Below are 14,334 nucleotides of genomic sequence, written 5' to 3' on the forward strand. Positions count from 1 at the left end.
AGTCTCCAGACCCTGGCGTGGCTTAGCTTCTCGTTCTAGAAAAAAAATGTCTTGAATCTGATACAGGGAAATTGTATTTCTATCTTTTTTCTTGTCTTTTTGTCTTTTTTTTTGTTGTTGTAGTTGTTGTTGTTGTTGCTGTTGCTATTTCTTGGGCCGCTCCCGCGGCATATGGAGGTTTCCAGGCTAGGGGTCTAATCTGAGCTGTAGCCGCCGGCCTACGCCAGAGCCACAGCAATGCGGGATCCGAGCCGCGTCTGCAACCTACACCACAGCTCACGGCAACGCCGGATCCCTAACCCACTGAGCAAGGGCAGGGACCGAACCCGCCACCATGGTTCCTAGTCGGATTCGTTAACCACTGCGCCACGACGGGAACTCCTGTATTTCTATCTTTACAATGATTTGCTTCTTTTCTCTGGCTCATGATTATCTTTCTTGGAGTGTATCTTTGGAAAGAAGTTTCTAAAACATGGGTCTAGTGGGCCATGGGTTCTATTTCTCCTGTGCGGCCTCCTTATGGACCAGCCGCACTGCTTCCTCCTGGGGGAGGGAGGACAGCATCCTTAGAGCCCGTGGCTCGTGCTCTCGGACCCTGGCACGCAGCTCCAATCCCAACAGCAGGGGTGGCCCGGGTTGTGATGCCAGGAAAGGAGCAGAGGTGACAGGAATCCCTGCCATCAGATCAAGGCCACCCCGAGCCTCGAATTCTGCACAGGGACAGGCCGGCGTCTGTGTCAGGCTGTCCCCCGATGGGAGACGGGCCTTCGGCTCCGACCGTGCTCAGCAAGGAGCTGTTAACGAGATGATTTCCCAGAGGGTCCCGCGGCAAGTGACCGCCCGGCCCGCCCCCGTCAGGGCCTGGACCAGCTCTGAGGGCCTCATCCTCAGCTTTTAGGTAAGAGAAGCCCTCCTTAAAAAAGAGTTATTGCAAAGGCCTCAGAGACGCCAGGCGCTGGCTAAACACCCGGAGACAAGAGGGCCCCGCAAAACTGACTAGAGCCGCTCAGGCATCTGAAAAGGAGCACAGATGCCAGCGTGTGCACGCGTGTTTGCACGCGGCGGATCCCCTGTGCCCTCCAGGCGCAGCGAGGGACACCCCACCCCCGGGGCAGCCGAGGGGAAACGGGCCTCAGTCCCGCAGCATCGAGGACAGGAACTCACGCGGCCACCAAGGGAGAGAGCCCAGAGCCCAGAGCCCAGAGCAGGGCTCTTCCCGGGAGCCGCAGGTGAGACGTGGCCCTGCCCACACCTGGGTTTCCGCCCAGGGAGACCTGGGCAGAGCAGCCGCCGGGCCGGGCTGGCCTCTGACCCGACGAGCGCTGGGCTGTGCGATGGCCAAGCTTCTGCTGCCAAAAGCATCGCAGCACAGAAAACCCGCACAGGGGCCTCGGGCTCCATCTGCCCTGCAGGCAGGTGGGTACCGGCCTTGCATCAGGGAGCCCGGGACCCTGCAGCGTCACGTCCGGGGCTGCCCGGCTCCTGCAGGGACGGACACTGCCGCGTTCCCCTTGGGCCTCACACACACTCCAGTCCGGCCCACCCATTAAAGTCATAAAGTTGCTCTGCAAGGACTCCGCTCCACAAAGACTCCGCCACGGCCTCCCTAGAGGATACGCGAGTGAAGGGGCCAGACCACGTGCCAATGAGGCTTTGTTTACAAAAATAAGCAGGGGCCGCATCTGACGGCTGCACCACCTGCAGAAGCCACGCTCATGACTGGCCCAATGTAACAAAGTCTCTTGTTAGTTCTCAAGGCCCTTCTGGCGAAGCTCCAGACTCTTCCGGGAGTCCTGTTTACCTCGCCTGTAAGCACTGCCGCTTCCATTCTCTCAGGGCAAATAGGAGAGTACATTTGCCGGAACGTCCCAAGAGGAACCCATCCCCGGGGACTGCAGGCCACCTCACCCAGGGCCTTGAGCCCGGGCTTTGAACCCAGTCTGGATGTTGCAGCTTCAGTGCAATGTCGGCTCTGCTTTCAGGTGGACACCGGGTCCCGGGGAGGCCCCTGCCCCCAGCGTGGGGGTCTGCGGCCGTCACGCCTTCGATATTTTCCCAGGGAGTCAGTCCAGGGCCGGCCTGGTGCCGTTTTCAGAACCTACTGAGTTAGAACACACGTGTTATCTGGTCTCCCGATAGGGCCTGTCCTCCTGCCAGCGTCTGAAGTATTAAAAGATATTTTCATCTCAGATACACACCTACTGCACGGGGGCCTCGCTTTGTTCTTTGCAAGGACCGCAGAAGGCAGCCTGCTGTCATTTCGCGGAGGTACAGGCAGCGTGGGCCCCGGCCACCGCTCCCCTCAGAGGCGGGGCTCCCCCAGATGCGTCTGCGCCCCGAAGACAGTGCCTGGTCCTGGAGACCGCGGGGCGCTTTGCTGAAGGCACCCAGTGCCCGGGGCGGCCCAGCCCACATTGCAGGCTCCACAGTTTTTCCTGAACAAGATGACTTTTCTAACTTTGCGGACCCATTCTGGCCTCAGGGTTTCAATAGTTCCTAAAAGGAACGGGGTAATTTTCCACTTTCCAGTTTGGGGGGAAAGACCTGTCCCCGGAATGTTTTCCAGGACACGCCAATTAAAACAGCTTGGTCTGGAATTTTTACACTAGAGACTATTACCCTTGTCCCGCTCCTTTAGTTATTTTTGGTAATTCCCCCCCGGAAAATCACATATTTAATCAAATTTCCATATGCAGGGATCAGCAGACTGGCCGCGCGTGCCCTCGCGGATGTCGTGAGCCCCCAATGCGTGCCGATGTCCCCTTCCTCCTTGCAGATTTATTTTCTAACTTAAAAAAAAAACTTAGACGTGACAGAGGTAAAAATGCATTTTTATAATTTTGCCAGAGAGGCAAGGATCAAGTCCATATCTGTCAAAAATCATGAATATTTCTTCTTCATCATCACAGTTTTTCCCTCTCTTTTTGAAGGGAGCCTTCTCCAGAGCTTGGCGTCTTCATTTTCATTCTCTCTGAGTTAAAAAACCAAGTCTTTTAAGATACAAGGACATGGCGGAGCCCACCCTTTCCTGTTCCCGCAGGTGCAGCGTGTAATTCTCAGTTAACCAGAACGCAGACGCACAGACGTCACGGTCTTTTAGGTGCAGGCCCGTTATCCCGAGTAACGAGGCTGATGTCCCAACTCCTTCGGTCCTGCCGGCGGCCCTGGGAAGCGGGAAAGAGCATTCTGCCCATTTTATAGATGCAACAACCAAGGCACGGAGAGCGAAGCCACGTGGTGAGTGGATGATGGCTGCTCTGCCCAGGACGGAGCCGGGAAGACACCGCACATCCTGCGCGTGGTGGGTGGATGTGGCCGCAGGTTTTATTTCATCCTCAACCCACGGCGGATAGGAAGGCCCTGGCTGCCAGGGTCCTGACTGTTATTTGGGGTGGAGTTTTAATTGCATGGTATCGTGACTGGAGGAGGAGGTTGGCGCATTCCTCTTCTTAGGTTTAATCAGTCACTTGGATTATAAATATTTGTGTAGAGGTCTCAGAAAGGACAGAAAATTGGAAGCAGCCTGTTTGTATGGTAGATGCTTCATATCTTGCGGCAAGTTTAACCTTGGTGATTTTATTATTCCAAAGTTCTATGCTTTGGTTCTTTGTATTGGTCTTATCAGGGGTGTGTACTTGACCTTGACACCCATTTGAGTTATTTTTTCATTTTTTGTCTTTTTTTTTGTCTTTCTAGGGCTGCACCTGCGGCATATGGAGGTTCCCAGGCTAGGGGTCCAGTCGGCGCTACAGCTGCCGGCCTACGTCTCAGCCACAGCAACTCAGGATGTGACACGCACCACAGCGCACGGTAACACCGGATCCTTAACCCACTGAGCGAGGCCAGGGATTGAACCCAAATCCTCATGGATGTCAGTGAGGTTCTCAACCCGCTGAGCCACAAAGGGAGCTCCCATGTTCTTGCTTCTTTAAGGGGTGACTTTTATGCTCATTAAGGGAATTTTTAATAATGAAGCCATTTCCCCAGGGACGAAAGTTCCTTCCATCCATGAGAGGACACCAAGTGACCCTTCTCTTCGTGCGCAGCTGCCCCCGGCCCTGCAGCCACTGTTATGTTAATTTCACCAGAGGTTACAAATCCGCTTAGTGTGACGCGGTTATTCCTCACCGCGTACGTGGTGTGTTAAATAAGTGTTGCCGATTTTGTGCTCAGCTGTGTAACCAGTCACAGAAATGATTTGAATCCAAGTTCCATGCAGTTAACTGGACTCCATGGTCACCACTGATCGTCTTGCCTGTGACCTATGACCTTTCCAATCACCAGCTGCCTTTCCTTGATTGGCTCTGGGTCATCTTTCATTGACGTTCTTTCAGGAAAGGAATGTGGGCGATGCACTTTCCAAAGCCTTGCAACTTTAAAACGTCCTGTGCGTGTCCTTCGTCCAAAACAAGGACCCGAGATGGGACTGAATTCTCGAATAAAACTATTTCTCAACAAATCCCTAGAGAGCCCCCCCCCCGCCGCCCGCCTCTGGTTCTTGGTCCCAGGAGTTCAGAGGTGGCTTATCTGTGCCTTTGAAGGTCTGTGGCCTCGTCCTTCTGCCTCCTTCTTCCTTTTGGCTCCAATACGACCTGGATGCTTAGAGACGGTCCCTCCCAGGCACAGATGTCCCACGGACGCCTCGGGGATGGATGCGTGTGCTGCGTTCCCTGGGGTCCCCCGGCTCGGAGTCGTTCTTGGCAACCGTCTCTTCTCACCCCAACCTGGTTGTCCTTCCCGTTCTCGCCACGGGGCCTGCACTGTCCCAGGCTGAATTTCGGTCCTCCGTTCCCGCACGTAAGCGCCTCTCTCTCTGGCTCCCTTGGCTGCGTCTCCTGTGAACAGTCTCCCGGCTTAAGACCGGTCCAGGTCTCTGGGCTGACGCGGCAGTGACGCCTCATGGACGGCAGTGTCCGCACACATCCCAGGCTCCCCTGATGTGTGGGTGCCTTTGTGTCCGGCCTCTGTTCCGCCCACAAACCTGCGGCTTTGCCTGCATTTCCCCCCAGGCTGCCCTTCCCTCCGGCCCCTTTCGCTCCCGCATCACAGAGGACAGAGGTCACGGCCTCTAGTTTCTCTTTGATGCCGACGCGTCTCAGGTGTACAGTTACTTTGATGCCGACAGGCCGTGTCCAGGGCTGACCCTGCCTCTGACTCTTCCGCAAGTGCTCCCTTCTGGACGGTGTACGTGTTCCTTCCCAGACCGCTTGTGGTTCTGCGATGCTTTCTCTGTCCCCTTCAAATAGGCAGAGGCTAGAATGAGCGGCGGGGCCGGGGAGCAAGTCTGCATCCTACTTCCCAGCTCCGGGGGTGGGGAGGCCCCGTCTGCCCCCGGCTGGCTCGCAAAGTCTGGGGGACGTGCGGAGACCCTCGACCATCCTGGGACCCCAAAGGCGGCTCCCGGGGGGCAGGGGTGGGGCTGATCCTGCCTGAGAGGTCAGGTCTCTCAAAGCTTCGAGAATGAAGGACGGCGGGGACCACAGCCTCGTGAGCCTCGCTGGCTTCTCCTGCCCCAGGTGGAGACTCTTCCTGCTACCTCGGCCCCTCCGTGTCCCGCTGCTGGAGTCACATATCCCGAGGGGGTCTGGGGGGCTGGGCGGGCAGCCTCCACCTCTGCCTGTTGGCTTTCTCCCGGCCAGGTTAGGTCCAGGTGCCAGGGGGAGGCCACAGGCTCTTTCCGCCCCTGAGGGCGTCTCGGTCACAGCCGGGGCTCAGAGGACAAAGCAGAGGGGAAATGCCCACTCCCGCGCAGCAGCGGCGGGTCTCACCCGCTCTTTTCTCCAGCTCGCCAGACAACTGCTGCTGCTCTTCGTTCAGAAAACACCTGGCGCTGGAAGCAGAGGCGGTTCAGCCCCGATGCTGCATCTGCCACCGTGTTAGTCCAGAGAGCCCTGGCCGCTTCCCCACAGACCGGGCACAGGGACCAGACTCTTGGTCTCTTCTCCAAATGCTGGGGAAGCTTGTCTCGCCGTGGCTACTGGGAAGCGGGAGAGGGCATCTCCGTGCCTGGGCTCCCCGTCCATCACATGCCCACCTGCCCACGAAAGCCGAGGCCACATGGCCATGTCTGCGCAAGCCCGACGCAACCCCACCATGCAGTGGGGAGACCCCACCCCCCACGTCTGGGTGTTCCCTCTCCGCAGCACCGAGGACCAGAGGGGCGGGGGGCAAGAGTGTCGCTTCATTCCGAGGCCCGTTGGGAATGCGGGCACTGCAGAATATTCCAGAAAGTGCCGCACAAGGAAAATAACCATCCTTTTCCTCAGAGACTCCCCTGGGCTTTGAGAGGTTTCCCACCATTATCTCCCTTTCCCCAAACCCCAAGGACCGTGAAGTCCCCTGGGGCAGGCGCACCCCTCCCGCAAATGAGGAAAGAGGCCCAGAGCGGTGCTGGGGGCTCCTGCAAGGCCACCCCCAAGTGTGGTCGCACTTGTCAGGCCCGGAGGCGTGCCATCCGGGCAGCAGCCCGAGCACCAGGCGGTCACACCAGGCAGCGCGGATCCCACGTGAGGCCAGCGAGCCCGGATTACACTCCGGCTCGGGGAGGAGGGGCCCGGGACAGAGCCGTAGCAATGACAGTGCTCCCGTTGGTACCCGTCCCCCAGGCCCTCTGTCACCTGGCGAATCTCAGGTTCCTAGGGAGCTGACGTTTAAAGCATCTGGATTGAGACACAGGTCCTTGCCGTTCATTTTTCAAGATTGGTCTTTAACAAACGTCGATGCCAAATCTCACGCCCACTGCGGTGCCCGGAAGCCATCGGGAGGGTGTGGGAGCCGAGCCCACCCTCTTGGAGCTGCTGTGTGGACGGGGGGCTGCGCCGGGGACAGCAGGTCGCACGGGGCAGGGAGCGGGCAGAGCAGGGAGATACAACCACAGGGAGAGGTCAGCGTGACCAGACGCTGGGATGCGAGTGGCAGGAGGGGTGGGGGTGGGGGGGTGCAGTGGACGCCACAGGCCCCACGATCTGAAACCGGGTAGGAAGGCCCCTCGGCCCAGGGGGTTTCGGCACCTGCTGACCTAACCTCCGTCTCAACACACCTCAGACTTCACGGTAAAGAGGGATCAGATTTCCCTTTGTCTTTTATGAAAAACGAAGTCGCTGGCAGTGAAATGTCACATCCAAGATGACAAGGACATGGTGAACCCACAGGAGAAAAGCACGCTTTCAACGACTTTGCTGGGATTCCTGCCCAATTAGCTCATGAAACGTGGAATCAACAACAAATCGTGTTAAACAGCTCTCCTGGGCCCTGGGGAGGACACTGAATTTTATCCATCCAGGGAAGGCTCGCCTTGACGAGATGCAAACACGCGAGCTTGCAGGACCGCAGGGCGCTGCTGGCCGGGCACAGGCCTGGGGGAGGGGGGCAGGCAGAGGACAGCCCGCGGCCAGCGTGGTGGGCAGGCTGACTGGGGCCGTGCTGGGAGCACACGTGTGACGGCCTGTCCCATTCAGTGAGGCTTCTCTCTGCAGGTCCCCTGTTCAGCCACCACCTGACCTCGCATTCTAAGCAGTGGCCACCCCTGGAGCCGTTCCAGGGGGTCCTCCCTGCAATGGGGGGCCGTGATGCTCCCCCCCGAACCTCAGCAGCCCACACGGAGCCCAAAGGATGGAGGCGGGGATGGGGGGTGGGGGAACGGAGCTGGCGATTCTGACACATGGATCACGTGACCCAGCCGCCTGTGCCTAAGTCCACCCCCGGGACGGATGGAGGGTCCGACCTCAACTGACTCCGCCCCTGCCCTGCCCCGCCGACCGCCTGCCACCCCGGTGGTGTCAGGAACACCCCAAGCCCACGTGGTGGCCCGTCCGTCGCCCACTGGCGTTTTCCACTGGACGCATTTCCTTGTATCTCCATCCCTGCCATTTATGTATTTAAAGTGACTCAAAGGAGGGCGACGTGAGGGAGACTCGAGGCCGAGGCGGCACAAGGACTGCAAACAGCCGCTGCACGTCATGCCCCTGTGACGAACCTGGACGAGAGAGTGGACGGAAGTATCGCGGGTTCGGGCAAAGCCGGTCTTTGTCTCCGGGCACCTTTCTGTGGAGACGTGAGGGACGGTGCTCGCGGTGCGGCGGGGCCGGGCCGCCCCGTCTGGGTTCCCACCCAGAGTCTATTAAGACGTCTGGCTATTAGCGCCCTGACGAACGGCACTGACTCGAGGGGAGACGGACGCAGGGCAGACAGGGCTCGGGTGATGACGGGTGCTTCTCACTGTCGGGAGGAGCGGGACGTGCAGGGGCCGAGCTTCTTCTGGGTGAGGCCCACCGTCCGCTCACCTCCCCACCCTTTAACCCACCCTGGGGAGGGTCCCGACCATTCCAGGGGGCTCCGTGGGGGACAGACGGAGGTCCAGCCTGGGTTGGGGCCCAGCTTTCCCAGAGTCCCTGTGGTGGTGGGGGGGCCTTCCCACCCACTGTGCCCCTTCCCAGCCCCTCTCCCCAGCCCCTCATCAGGCTCTGAGCACCCACCAAAAGCTCTCACCCATCAAATTCCAGAAGGCAGACGGCCCCGTCGGGGCCATGCCCGAGGGGCTGCTCAGCCAGACCTCACGGCTCAGCCGCTGCTCCTCTGTCCCTCCGTCCCGTCCCCGAGCCACCCAGTGCCGAGCCAGGAGAGCCAGGCGGGACGACATGAATCACGATTCCCGGACTCCCCCGGGGGGAGCCTGGGGCCAGGGGTCCCATCACCCGCCACCCCGGCACCCGGCAGAAGACCACGGCCTCATCCTGGGCGCCCCACCCCCAGCCCTCGTGGCCACGGTCCCGCCGGGCGTTGGCTGCGGGAAGGCAGGGCCTGGGTAGGGCTGCAAGCGGGACCTCCGGCACGGTTGGCCAACAGGTGAAAATCCTGCTTGTCAAACAGATCAGACCAATGGCTCTCCTTCTCGGCCTCACGTGTGTGCACCTATCCCTCCGGGGGCCGCTGCCCCTAAGGCGGGTCCGTCTCCCACAGACTGGACTTGGGACTGTCCGACAGGGCCCTCTGTCCCCTCCTGAGTCCTGATGACGAGGTCCCAGGGCCCACGCTGCCTCCTGCACCTGGTCTCAGGCCCTGGGCTCAGGGGCTTGGCCCACAGAGGACAAGGGCCCAGCGGGGGTCTCCTCACTTACTTTCAGGTTCCCGGGGGGCAGGCGGGGCCAGGCGTGATGCAGCCCAGTCCCCCCGCTAGGCAACGGGATCCAAGCTCCCCCTCTGCCACCACCTCTGGGCTCCGGGGCCTCCCAGGAGGCAGCCGGGCCTCCAGTCGGGACAGCTCAGAGGGCGCAACAGGGTGTGTTTCTCTGAGACAGGAGCCCGCCTCCCCCCGGGGGGAAGCCCCTCTGCAGGAGGCACCCGGGGGCTGTGAACCCCAGCCCCCCCACCCTGCAGAGGACGCCGGGCGCCCCAGGAGGGGAACGGGACAGAGGGGAGGTCCGGGCCAGGAAGGCCCCCGCATACGGGGCGGCCGGGACTCCGCGGGGCCGGGACACCTGCCTGGCTGACCCTTAGGACGGCCCAGCTCTTCTTCCCCAAGAGACAGAGAAGACCGGCCAGCGGGCAGCCGGTCATGGCCTCGTTCTGGGCTCCGGATCTGTCTCCTTTTACTGGTTTTCAGAAGAAGACGTGGGAAGGAGGATTCTGTCCTCCCTCCTCCCGGAGGACCGTCCAGCTACAGCTTCCAGGCTGGGGTCTCCCCTCCCCGCAGCAGCCTGGGTGGCTGGCATGGAATCCCCGCGGGTCCCAGACCCGGGAAGGCCCGGCTGCTGCTGGCCGGCCTGGAGCTCTTGGGCGAGAAGCTGGGTGCACGACGGCCAACTCTCGGTGCGTGACCTATTTTTTCCCTCCGCGTTTTTAGGATGCTTTTTCATCTCCGGTGGCCTGAAGTGTCCCGCTGCTTCGCCTCGGACCGGCCTTTCTACATCCCTTTCGGCCAGTGGCGCGTCCTCACACACAGGAAACGCAGGCTTTGAGTCCTGGGAGTGTGTGTAGAAAGTGCCTCTTTGATGGCGCCTGCTTCCTTTCCCTCTATTTTTGGATCTTGCGTTTTTAGACCGCCTGGATCGATCTTCTCATCTTTTTTCTCCTTTCCTCCTTCCGGCTTGTTTAGTTTTGTTTTGTTTTTTTAAGTTCTGCTCCTGGCTTTCTGAGAGTTCCTCAATTATACGGGCAAACATTTGCGAGAGGTTTAACAAATTCTGTTCCACACACACCCGCAGGTGTGCACTAAGTCTGCAAAGACGCACCCACACATCACGTGCGTGTAATTTCCAGAAGCACGTCCTTGTCTTCTCACAGCTTTTAAATAACTCCTCGTTTCAGGAAGCTTCTGCCTCGTAACCAGCAGCACCCAGACTCAGGTGGGCCTGGCGGGTCCCTCTCTGCGTCTGTACAGAGGCCGCTTTGCTGCCTCTGCCGCTTCGTCCCCGCCACGTCCCAACCCCTCCCGGGGGCTCCGGCTTGTCCCCTCCCTCCTAGGGGGTGCTGTGCTCCCCCCGCGTCCAGGATCCTGGTGCTGGGCCCCCCACGGATGGACGGCGGGCTCCACAGGGCCTCGGACCCCCGCTCAGAGCACCCGGCTTTCTGCCCTGGGCTGGGGGGTCTAGCAGGGGAGTGGGGACCTCCCCAAATTCCTGTCCCCCTGGAACCTTGGAATCAGGACTTTTCAGGATGGCGTTAGGGGTCTTGAGATGAAGGGTCTTCCTGGGACTCTTCCCTCCAGGAGAAGCTCTGAGCTTTCCCGAGGCCCAGAGACAAGGGCCCCCGGGGGGAGGGGACACTGGGCCTGCGGGGCGGCCTGGACGGGGAAATGGTCCCTCGGAGGGTGGACCGCCAGAGGGGCAGTGCCCGCCGCCCGCCCCAGGACAAGGGCGTGGCGGACAGATGCTCCGCTTGCGAGCGGCATCAGCGCGGCGTCTCAGCCCAGGTGAAGCTGGAGCCGCCTCGTGCCTGGACATCCTGAGAGTCTGTCCCTGGCGCGTGCCGACCCGAGAGCCAGGCACTGGCTCGTGACCTGGTGAGGGAGGCAGAAGGGGCTGGCCGCGGGCGGCTGGCCCCGCTGCCAGGATTCAGGTAGAGCTGCGCAGCCCCTCCTGGTGTCTAAGGGCCCCCCCAGGTGCCTGTCCGCACCTCCGTGGCCGGCACTCCTGGGTCTGGGACGCCCGGGTCGGGGTGAATTCCCACATCCGGGCAGGTCCTGGGGAAGGGCTTCTAATGTTCTGGGTTTCCGTGATTCCCAGTTCCCGAGCCGACCATACAGACGCCCCAGGGGGCCCCTCGCCCCCCGGCAGGTGTCCCAGCAGCACAGAATTCGAATGCGGTGCTTAATAGCCAGCTGGCCTGTTTGGACCTAAGAGGTGGAAGCAGCTACCACGCAGGTTCTTCACTGCATCACCCTGGCACATGCGGGGGCGGGGCATGGACTGGACGCTCCCGAGTGCCACCGATGCTGGTGCCACCCCAGCCACTCACATCTGGACAGGAGTGGCGAGGGGGCAGGAAGACGTTCTGCCCTCGGGGGCCCTTGCTCCCCCCTGGGACCCCAGCCTTCCCCTGCCCTTCTGCCAGCCCCCAGCATGCTAAGGAGCAGGAGCTGCGTGGGCACCAAGGAGGCGGCTGCTAGTGACCTTGGGGAGGGCCTGGGATGTCCATCTGGTCACCTGGTCCAGTGCAGACCAAGGGGGCAAAGGGAGAGCGAAGGCAGTGCCTGGAACAGAAACAGCGGGAGCCACAGACCCCAGGTCCTCTGGGGTCCCCCAGGACATGGGTCCCCAGCTCTCCATGCCACCTGCTCTGGAACCCCCATCACCCCCGCCTTGTGATGCCTGTGTGCTTTGAGGACGCAGGGTCGGCTGGGATACCTTCATTCTCTTTCTTCCTTTTAAATGCTGACCATGGTCCGCTAAGTTCATTTCGCCATCTGCCAACGGGATGGGACCTGCGCAGAGGGAAGCGGCGCCCTGTAGGAAACGCAAGCCTGAGCACACGCCCGGGGGTGGGTTCAGCTGATCGGAGATCCATCTACCACGCGTGCACACCCGTGGAGGCGCTGAGCGGGAACGGGATGGTGGGATCACGAGGCCTGCCCCGGGCAGCTCCCAGCGTCGGGGGGACTCGGAGGTGGGAGCGGCCGCGGGCACGCGGAGAAGGAGTGGCGTGTGAGCAGAGAGACTGCATGTCCGGGTGTGGCCAGGCCCCGGGGGCCCCTGGCTGAGAACCTGGCAGCCGGGATGGAACGAGTGGGCGGGGGGCCACGTGCTCCCAAGGCCCCTTAAAGCCCACGTCTCGGGAAGCCGAGTCCCGGCAAAATGCGGAACCCTGCAGCGCTAGGCGGCCCTTGGTAAGAGGACACAGATACAGCCACGGAGCAGGGATGGCGCGTTCCGGGTGTTTGGCTCAAAAGTTCAAGGAACCTTTGCTTATTTATTGTTTACAGCCACATCCGCGGTTATGCCAGTTCTTGGGCCCCCGATGGAGTCTGAGCCACAGCTGCGGCAACGCCGGATCCCTTAACCCCTGCGCGGGGCCGGGATTGAACCTGTGCCTCTGCAGCACCTGGAGCCGCTGCAGCTGGATTCCCAACCCACTGCGCCGCGGTGGGGGCTCCTCAACGAGCCTTCTAAGAACGCTGTGAAAATAGGTCACCACGGGCGGGGGCGTCTATGAGAGCGGACACCCCCTTCAGGCACTTGGAAAGAGGACAGAGCCCACCGGTCCCCCAGCGCTGTCACCAGCCGCTCCGTGGGATCGGCCACCCTGAGTGCCCGGGACCCACTCCCTGGGTGGCGGTGTGACACGGTGGCTGGAACACAGGAAGGAGGTCCTGTCCACCTGCTGAAGGAGGGCCGCGCCTCCAGGTGTCAGCGCTGCCTTCCCAGCGAGACGTGGCCCAGGTAGGCAGGTGCTTCCTGTCCGGGGCCGGCAGGTATACCCGCTCCAGCCCCAGCGGTGCTCCTGGGCGGGCTGACCCCAGGACGGGCAGGTCAGAGAATTGCTTCTGGGCCGGAAGCCACGCGGTGCCCACGCAAAGGCAGGGCCGCCTTTGAGGTGGGCTGACCCGGCAGGTTGAAGCCCACCTCCACGGCCCACGTCCCACGGCCCAGGGCATCCGCGTCCCTCAGCCTCTCCCGTGCAGTCTGCACAGCTGTAAAACCGAGACGATGGCTCCGGGCAATGAGGCCGCGGGGCTGAAAGGAACAGGCACCTTCTCAGTAAAGTTCTGGGAGGATTAAGTCCCTGAGGTGGTGCCCGCAGGGAGAGGGGCCGGGGCTGCCCACGGGGCGCCCTTTGCATGCAGCTGTCCCCCAGAACCTCCAAGGAGCTGGGAGCACAGGGTTCAGGGAGCAGGAAGGGCTCGGGGGCTCGATGAGAGAGGGTGCCTGGGTGCCGTGCTGCCTGGAGGGCAGGCCCGACCCCACAGCAACCGCACACCCAGGCCGGTGCTGTGGGGGGTGGCCTGGAGCCTCCTCCCAAGGCTCGTCTCCCCTGGGCCTTCCTCCAAAAGGTCCCCAACATGGCGTCTCCTGCCTTAGGGTGGGCTCAGGATTCTGGCGTCCGCACGTGGACCCCCACGGATCCGGGGATGGTGGCCCTGGGGGTCTGCGGTCTGCTTGTCCCCAGACCTTTGCCTTTTAGGAACAGCATGTAGACGGGAACCCTGGAAAGGCCAGCTGTGCCCCGGGTGCTCAGAGGCCACCCCCCGCCCCCCAAGCTGTGAGGCAGGTGGCAGGTAACGAGCTGGGGGTCCGGCAAAGCCTGCGGTGTGACCTCAGAACCCCTCGTTTCCGTGTGGAGCACAGATAAACAGGCACGGCCTGCGGCTCAGGGCACTGATGCGGCTTCAACAACGGGGGGCTGGGGGCGGCTCCCCCAGCCCAGTCGGGACGGGCGACCCCGCCAGGCCCTGGCCTGTGAGGGCGAGGCCGCTGCCAAGGCCCCAAGTCCCCAGACGCAAGGCCTCCCGGAAATCCGACGGACAGCCTGGGGCGCAGCGGGTCCTCGGAACGCACCCCCGCAGGCCTGACCTTCCTGCCAGCAGATGGGACCAGGGTGTCCAGGCTCCCCTTGGGGAGGTGACAGCAAGCTGGGCTCTGGGGGACATTGCTGGAAGAGCCCCCCCGAGCTCTCAGGAAGGCTGCTAGGGCAGGAAAGGGGTGGGTTTGCCCCAGTCTAGTTCCTGTGGGACCGCCGCCCCCCCACCGTGAAGGGGAGAACATCCAGAACCTTCCACAGCCCAGACCTCCCTGACCTGGTGCCCGGGCATGGAGGCGGGATGCTGGCCACGCTGTCCTCAGCTCCCTGCTAATAAGCCTCGGGAGCGGGGTTGCCTGGGGGAGGGTCACGATTGGCCAG

The 14,334-nt window shown here is 61.7% G+C and overlaps 1 protein-coding gene across 1 annotated transcript in view; it reads right to left on the reverse strand.

Moving 5' to 3' along the window:
- TAFA5 (TAFA chemokine like family member 5) overlaps positions 1-14,334 on the reverse strand; it is a 93,764-nt gene that overhangs the window by 6,715 nt on the left and 72,715 nt on the right. The gene's annotated exons all lie outside the window — the stretch shown is intronic.

Source organism: Phacochoerus africanus, chromosome 7 (assembly GCF_016906955.1).
Source record: "Phacochoerus africanus isolate WHEZ1 chromosome 7, ROS_Pafr_v1, whole genome shotgun sequence".
Classification (NCBI taxonomy): Eukaryota; Metazoa; Chordata; class Mammalia; order Artiodactyla; family Suidae; genus Phacochoerus; species Phacochoerus africanus.